The following is a 9,110-nucleotide window of genomic DNA, read 5'->3' as shown; positions in this document are numbered from 1 at the left end:
TACTATTTCTGCAATAGTTTTAATTTACTTTGTTGTCTATACTTAAAACCAGTCAATGAGAGCGAGGAGATGAAGGAGTCGGAGTGCGATGGACAGAAGAAGGTATAAAGCAGGGAACGAGAAAGAGATGAATGTTTTTAACATGGATAGTGGCAGGGGGTGGTGGAGGGGAGAGAGAGGGTTGAGATGGAGAGAAGTGAGTGGCTGGCTGGCTGTCTTCTCTCCTTAATGAGGGCGTCGTGGGTGGAATCGCCAAGGAGGGTTCAAAGGGGTGGGGTTCCTGAGGAGGGTGGGTGGATGGCAGACGCCGGAACACACGCACACACACAGACGCACCACCGTGAGAAAGAGAGACGAGGGCGGAGAGTTAGAATTTGAGAGTGGATACGTTTTCGATCCCACCATGAACGGAGGGCAGCACCGATGAGTCGGGAGGGTTGCATTCGAGCCTCGGAAATCACAAAAGATTCAAGTGAATGTTGAAGTCCTCTCGGGATTTCCACCGGGTGAGTTGTTTGTAGGCCGACGTTTCGATGGATGCCGTATGGATGGATCCAATCAAAGCATGAAAACGATAGCAGAGGTAGATATCGAAACGTCGGCCTACAATCAACTCACCCGTTGGAAAACGCGAGAACATTTCACCAGCGTCATACGCCGGGGAAAAAACAAGATCAATATGGCTCGAGTGAGGGCATATTTCATGGGAAGGATTTTCGAATAGTGGTTAACAGGGGTTATTGTTATCTTTATTTTTCTAATTTATTTGTTTTTTCTAATACCATTGAATATAGCTCATTTAGGCCATTTTATATTTTACATCAGATTCAAAAATTATACGTGTACGAACAACCAATGCCCTGGATAGGGGCTACCTACCCTGGCAGGACTCGAACCCGCGACCTCGTGTTTGGCAGGGTGAGGACTTTACCCCTCTGCCACCGAGGGCGGAGATATCGTTGTAGTATCCCAGTATTAAATTGGTATTAAATCTAAAATAGAAATGAAATTTAATGCGTGTTGCCCCTGAAGGAAAATACCTCTTTCTTACACTATCTATGCCATTGTGCATTTTTATCTTGCAAAATCTAGTCGTTAACATCAAATTTCTTAGTTAAAATTGCTTTTTCAAAATCCCTAATTTTTTTATTTAAATTTAAGGGAGGTATATTCTTTTGTCATCATATTGAATTTTGTAATACTCGTATGAAATTTGCCATAAAAAAGTAAACACAATTAGCTCTCTTGATGCTGATACTGCCAAACGACTTCCGTTGGTAAAACCTGTTCCCCTACAGCATCCTCTCAACAGTAAGGAAAACCAAATCCCTCATCACTGGTTAGAAATATCCCTACCATAACCATAACCTTTTCCTCATGTCACACGGGTGAATATTCAATTCGAGAGGGCATTCATTTTAAGTATAAGCGACAAAGAATACGTAAATATACGAGGAGCGAGTGCGAGTTATTTTTCTAATGGATATGAGGATTGATAGCGGTACGAAATCACGGATGGCAGCTTGATCAAAGATTTGAAAAACAGGTGGGCTTATTTGTAACCTTTTCATTATCTTCGTCTTTCTTATTTGCCAGGAGCAATCACGGATAGATTCTTTATGTATTTTCGGTGAGAATTACATATAGATTTTTGTTACACAACGGATCTCGTAGGCGAAATCCATATTCATTTTATATTCAGCTGTTATTCATACATGCTGAATGTATTATATTATTCTTAGGATTGTTTTTAACTTGAAAACTTACCATTTCCACTTCTCCGCCCGTGGCGTCTTTGGAGCGTATTGATTCAATTGTCACTACATCAGCGGAGTCGAGAAGTGTGGAAAATTAGTAATGGCTTCATTTATCAATTTATTTTAAAGTGATCTGAAGTGTCTTACTCCACTTGAGAGCATGTTAAAGCTTCGGTGATCTGATAAATATTTTTTTTGATACAACTTTCAATTCCATTCATATATTTTTTGTTTAGAATTTTTGCCATCATAGAGATTTTTGCTTATTTCTTTTCCACCGGTAAACCTTTTTGAGTTGATATTCTCGTCTCTAATCCTTTATTATTTACTTATTTACGTGTAAGATCGTGGAGTGAGGATCAATGGTGGAATGCTTGTCAATTTCTCTTTGAATAAACATTCTCCAAAATCTTAGGGCGAGAGCTATATTTATCAATATCTCTGGTCTCAAAATGTCTGATTAGACTACCTCCTATATCTTCATTCCAGAGGATAAATTTTTGGTTAACTAATTAAAGCGGTTACCTAAAAAGTATTTTGCTAAAATACTTTTATACCTGCAATGGATATTCATGAATTTTCTTAAGTTATGTTTTTGCTGCAAATGCCAGTTTATTTGATAATATACTGTCCTTTTTTAGGTTCGTCCAGCATGAAATTTCTCTTTTCAACTTGCTTCGGGAAATTTTTAATATGCGTTTTGATTTGATGCACACCTGGCCAGAATATAGAACACCCACGTTTACATACCGGTAAGTCGAATTGTATTTTGGGTGGCTATATCCTTAGATGGCGTATTCTTCCATCATTGCGGATTCTAGCTAAGGGGTAACAATAATAGTTTACGTCATTGAGAAGATAGTGCCAGAGGAAATAAACTGTGTCGGATTTTTTATGCCAACCAGATTTTTCCACCAAGTTTCTTTATTACCTCCGCGTATCCATTTGCGGTCTTATCTTGATATTTATTCGTATCAATGAGTTCTTCTGGTCTTTACGCTATCATAAAATTGCACCGTGCCTAAGGGTAGAGCGTAACGTAGCAACAATGCAATATATATTTCCCAACTTACCTTTTCTCTAGTACCTTTATTTGCGTATTTCTTTTGCGATTGATACAATTGTAACATGAATATTTATCTCTACTATTTTACCATTATTCTTCTTTAATATTTTATTCAGCCTTTACAATTATTTGAAGGATAATAATAATTAATCTGTGTGTCTGGCATAAGTCATCTATTGCTCTGGTGTAACAGATATACCAAATTTAATTGTGGCCCCACTTTTCACATTTTGCATCCGGTTGTATTAATTTCCTTTATCCGTATTTAACTTTTTCATTCAACTAGGTGGAGGAATCCTAATTAGGTACTTTCATACAAATGAAATTGGCTATGTGTCGATCGTTGAAGATGTCTCTGCGAATCTCCAGGTTAATTTGCTCGTTGAACAAATAAATCGACCCCAACTACTAATGAACGATTCAAATTTATTTGACTTAGGCAATTATCCAAGGGTTTGCCGTGGTTCATTGAAGTGCCCGCGTCCTGGTCGAGCGCGGAAGAAATCCTTCAAAACATTCCACTCCGAAGACAAATGTCGTCCGCTCCTCGGGGCGGTATGCGGGGATGAAGTCCTTAGATGCCGCGCCGCTGCTCCACCCTCCGCACCGATTACCCCCGACCGCAGAGAACCTCACTCACAAACCCATAGGCACTCCGCGGCGATGTGGAGCGGTCTTGAGATTCGATAGGATGGGTGTGGGGTTGATGGAATAGGAGTCGTGTTTGGAGTGTGGGGTGCGGTGGGGATAGTAATTGATTGCCCGCGAATGGCGCTCCAAGGAGTCGACTGTTCTTAACGCCTATTAATAGTGGAGAGCGCGCGGAAGGGGTGTAAGGAGGGGGTGTAGGTTTGGAATGGGGAGAAGGGAGGGAAGATGAGAGAGAGAAATATCGACTAGAGTCGGGTCGAGTGGGGGTAATGGGGGAAGTGTCTCGCTTCAAAGGCCTTTAGGACCCCGGAGAGAGCAAGCAAGCAACGTCGCAGTGTTATTTGAAGGTGGCACAGGCGTGGTTCAATTCCAAAGGGGAAAGGCCGATTTAGCTGGTGACTGATTAGCGTAACAGAGCCGTCCAATTTATCTCTGTGACCACGGAGTAATCATTTACATTAGAGATGAGATGATCTCAAAGTGGTGCTGAGCGGCCTTTTAAATTTCTCCCCCCTTCCGCTAGGCGATCCCTCCAATTTCTTTTTACTCGTTAGAGAGAAGACGTTATAGCATTTGATGTTTTTTTATTCTGTCACCTAACCAAGTATCTAGAAAGTGGGAAGTATCTAGAAATAGATATTAAAAATCAAAGCCAAAAATCCCTCAAGTTTAGTCGTAGGTGTTTTGAGTAATTTTTCTCAGAAATGTTTATTTTTTTACCTGAATTAACGCTCTGGGATTCCTTAATGAACGCTAATGGGTGTACTTCTTTAATTAATAGAGTAATTAACGGTTATTTTTCGGCTGAAAGATTAATTTTCCTTGATGAATTACAAAAAAATCTCCTACAGAAAGCCTAGAAGATTAACGCTTTTACATCGCAACAGGTAGAGTTCTGCTTTTTAAGTGCGCCGCTGGGGATTAATGACTTCACATTAATCTTGCTCTCAAATTTATGGATAACTTCACTATTTAAGCTTTCATCTTGAGCAAACATGGGCACTTTGGCTTGATAAAATTAGTTGGACAGATTATTCTTGCCATTCATAACAGTTGATTGAAATATATAATCCAGCAATCCCTCGACATTTGTTGATTTAGAAATAATAAACCAGCGTATCAAAAATTAGATGTGTTATTTAATAATAATAAAAGTAGTAATAATAATAAAATAATAACTCGTATTTGATTACACATTCATTTGAAAGCAATGGTGTAACGTCGCTGCCCGGAACCTAAAGTCGTGGGTCGCTCGTTTTAAGTGTGAGTTCTTGCTCTTGGTTTCGGGAGTCGAATAATTACACACTAATATTTAAAGTTTTTAACCCAAAGTTTATTTCCATGTAACATCGCAACTGCTAAATCAATTCAATAAAAGGACACAAAGTAATAATGAACTTGTGCGTCTAGATTAGCCAAAATTGAGGACAATACCTAAGTCTCGGGAAGGAGAGGAGCTGCTGGCGATAGCACGGGTGTATAGTGAGGCGCTTCGGTAGCATGGGCCATACGGCCCGCACTTCGACTCCAACTTGGTGAGGCTACATTGTGACTGACCACTGAGGAGAGACGAATGATCAGTTTCGAGTGATGACTAAGTAACTAAGTGCCACTGTGCCATTATATATGGATGGTGTAACAAGGATGTTTTCGAAAAAGAGGAATAGGAAGATGAAGATTTAGTCGTTTTATAAAGGAAAAGGTACAAAAGGCAGCCTATTCGTAGACGCCATGCAACAACATATTTGTGCATATGTTAGAAATGGAAATCTTCCATTTCCGAACCACTACAGTGGTTTTGGAACGTAGCAAATTCGAAATTTGACTTTTGATGGAATTGAAAGTACCTGTTTTGAATTTGGCAATAAAATTTATTAGCTTATGAGTTCGAAAGAAATTTCACCGTCTCTTTGTTGCGTACGCTAAAATAATGTTCTATTAGTATGTGCTTCAACTTATTTTCCAAGAGAGCAAAGCAAAACAAAAGTGAGAACAGGAATCTGCAGTATCGTTCTCATGTGTATTTCTTCAGTATTTTTCTATTGTTGCATCTTTTGCGATAATAAATAAACCACACGAATGCTTTCGATTTCACTCACCGAGCACAAAATGTCACGAAATATTTACTTTCCACCGCTGCAGAAACTGCGGGGAAATAGAAAACTATCATGTTCGCGCGGCGCCTCTTCCATCTTCCTTTGTTCTTTGCCTGCCTAAACACCTAAATCTTCCCACGAGAGTTGGGAACGTAGATAAAACCTTTTAAGCTCGTTTTGGAGACTTTTTCGGCGTCTATTTCTTTCACTTCTTCTCCGACATCCCATTTGCCTGGCTCCAGATATGTTTGCATGTGTGCCCAAGAAAGTAAACAATTGTTTTTCCTTGTTTTTTCCCCGCCCATAGAAACAGTTAAATACGGCGTCTGCTGCTCTTGATGCCCTCTCAAAACTACTCGGTCTATTCCTTAACCCATGTACACACTGCCGGACCAACTTGAAAGCAACAAACTTATCCCACATTAGAGGGCGAAAGTGGTTCTTCCATGGCACCCTCTCGTGAGATCTTTCTCCTAACCGCTAACCTTAACACTATAACCTTCAACATGATTATGCATTAATAAATTACATCAGAAGGGTGGGTTTGGTTAATGTAATTGCGATGAGAGGTAATTGGAAATGATATGGGTGAAATTTTTTTCGAATCGATTGATACAAATATAATGAAAAATTCATTGACAGCGTTGCGAAATAGCGGAATATGTGAGAGAAGGACACATCTATGCCGTTTCTCAAAGAAAAGTTCTCCAATCATAATGAATGTAGCTTGGCATTGTATTTACTTGAAATATTTTGAGTCTCCATGGTTAACTCTGGAAATTGATAATGCTATTTCTGGATTCAAATTGGCATTCGGTGTGTTTGATGAACCCCAAACTTAAATGTTCTCTTTTCAAGAATTTATCCTCCAGCGATATATCCCGAAGGTTATTTTGGATTGGTGATTGTAGTGATCCAGTTACTCTCCGTGAGGTTTTTCACCCAAAGAAATAAGTAAGGGAGCTCAAACTCTAGCCTTTTCCTGGGGTTTGAACCAAGGCCCCTTTTAGACATTCAACAGGAACCAAAATCCTAGCCCTTCGGGCCACAACTCTTCCCATTGGGTTACAAGGCCTCGAAAAGAATGAGTTCATGTCCTTCTCACAATGTATTGTTCAGTTTTTCTCCCTCTCTTATCTAGCAAGGGATGCAGTTTCCAATTATACCGTGTTATGCTAGTTAGCCCCATTTCCATTTTTTGTGAGTAAACTCTTCTCGGGATTCCCACCGGGTTGATTTATCCATAACAGCCAATTTTTCAAGCTCTGACTCGGGGATCATTATCAGGGATGAATTTTGTTTTATTTGCTTGTGGAATATTTTTATTTGTTTACTACAAACAAATAAAACAACATTCAGCAGCTCTGAGGATGAGCCCCGAGTCGGAGCTTGAAACGTTGGCCGTTTAGATAAATTAACTCGGTGGGAATCCCGAATAGAGTTTACCTACATTATTCGCCGGGAAAGCATCAAATCATATTTCTCAACTTTTTCATTGGTTGAAATGGTTTTGCTTAATAATTCTAAAATGCAATTGTGATATTTCAAGAATATTGAAATTAGTTTCCTGAAGCATTCCAAGTGATTCCATCATGGCGTAATTCCTTATTAATAGACTTTTGAATGCCCCTCTTTTTACCTTGATAAATGATTTATTAAACTCGTAGGTAAGGTATGGATCTAGATCAATCGAGATCGGAGAACACAAAATACACAATGATTGATCAAGCGAGTACAGAGGATTATCATACCTCCTATCCCAAAACCTCACGCTCTCTTGATGATCGCAGGTTAAAATTGCCATATTTAGGTAATTTAGTGGGGCCAGTACACTAATGATATAATAGAAAAAACGTAGATACTTCATGAGATCATGATCGCTCGCAATTAGATCCTTTTAACCAAACTCTCTACGCATTGGGTTTTAAATATAAGGTGGCCAAAGAACATGCTCTGAAATCATTTACTAAGTGCATTTGAGTATTAATTTGCTACAATACTATTTTTCCAATTTACTCTAGGGCACATGAAAAATAGCCGTGCGTGCCACCATAAGTATTACTTACGATTTTCTATATTTACCGTTGCTGAAGTACGGTGATCATACGAAAAATCACTAGAAAAATACATCAGACTAATCATCTCAAGTTCAAATTGACACTGTCGCCCCTCAATTAGTAAATATTTGGAAAAGGAAAACTTATGTCTTTCTGCTGCGATATTGGCGATGATCTAAATGGCGTCAGGTTTTCGCTCCACACCCCTTTTTGTTTTCACAAATCCCCCCCACTACATAAAAAGTGCTAATGACTTGAGCTGGTGAGGCGCCATTAAAATGAGTGGAAGACCAATGTCAAGCCCTTTTTTTTAAGAGCAAAGGATCGAGAGAGTGAGAGAGCGTTGATGAAAAAAATCATTTGACTTCCTCATTCTGTCCCACTCCCGAAGAGCGAGGAGCCAGCACACAAACATACAAGGGCAGACATGGGCGCACTACGAGCCGACTAATGCAAACAACCCCGGCTCTCGGATAGGCACAAATAGGTAGAAGTGGCGTCGTCGGCGGTGGGTCGTCCACGACGCACGAGGCGATAGGTCGCGTGCTAATGGCTGGGAAACTGGGAAGAAAGAAAGGTTAAAGCCGAGAGAGAGAGAGAAGGCATGGGATGTAATTGTGTGTATAAGGCGATCCGTGAGGAGAGGAGAAGGGAGGTTTATCTTCTTTCGGTGGAGCGAACTGGAGTGTGGGGAGGAATGAAGTTAGTCTGGGACGGGAGGATGGGAAGGGGGTGTGGGTTTTTCGGATGGTAAGTCTACTACCCTTTAGTTGGGGAATGAGATGGGAGCGGAAGAAGCTTTAACCGAAGAGTTCATTTGTCTCTGTCCGGGGATGGAGTGAGGTGTAGTGGCGGGGGGGGGGGGGGAGAGATTCGTGGAGGAGATGCTGATGAGTGGAGGTTGGGGGTTTTCGCCACGACTACCACGTTCCCCGCCACGGGCCTCTTCATCTCTGTCTCGTCCACGACGTGTGTTTGGGTGTTCGCCTGTCTTCGGTGCGCGAGGAGGTCGGGGGTAAGGGGGTTTTGGAAGGGGTAGGTGAGTAAGGGGATGGTTTTCGACCCTCATTGTGGAGGTAGGGAGTAGATGCTGCGAGGTTGGATATTATAAGATTAAGGACGCTTGGGGTGGATTGGAAATCTTAGTTAAACGAAATTGCTAGGGCTCGTCGAATTAGATAAATAGCGGAGGAAGGAGATGTATCGCTACTTGAGTTAGGGAAGGTTAGCGTGAATTGAACTCATCAGGGTCATAAGGATATAAAAAAAACATTGTTTTTGTTCATTGAAAACGGTACAAAGCATACAGAGATGTGGGCCTAATCCTAGTAGTTGATACGTTGCTACTGTAGTGTTTTTAGTTTTTTATGGTGGTAGCAATAGACTTGTCTTCGAATCTGATATATTGCGGAGGAAGGAGATGTAGAATAGCTTGAATAATTTGATATATTCTGACTGCCATGTAGAGGGTGGAGAAAATTTG

This window comes from Ischnura elegans, chromosome 2 (assembly GCF_921293095.1).
Source record: "Ischnura elegans chromosome 2, ioIscEleg1.1, whole genome shotgun sequence".
NCBI classification, from domain to species: domain Eukaryota; kingdom Metazoa; phylum Arthropoda; class Insecta; order Odonata; family Coenagrionidae; genus Ischnura; species Ischnura elegans.
This window is presented reverse-complemented; position numbering follows the sequence as displayed.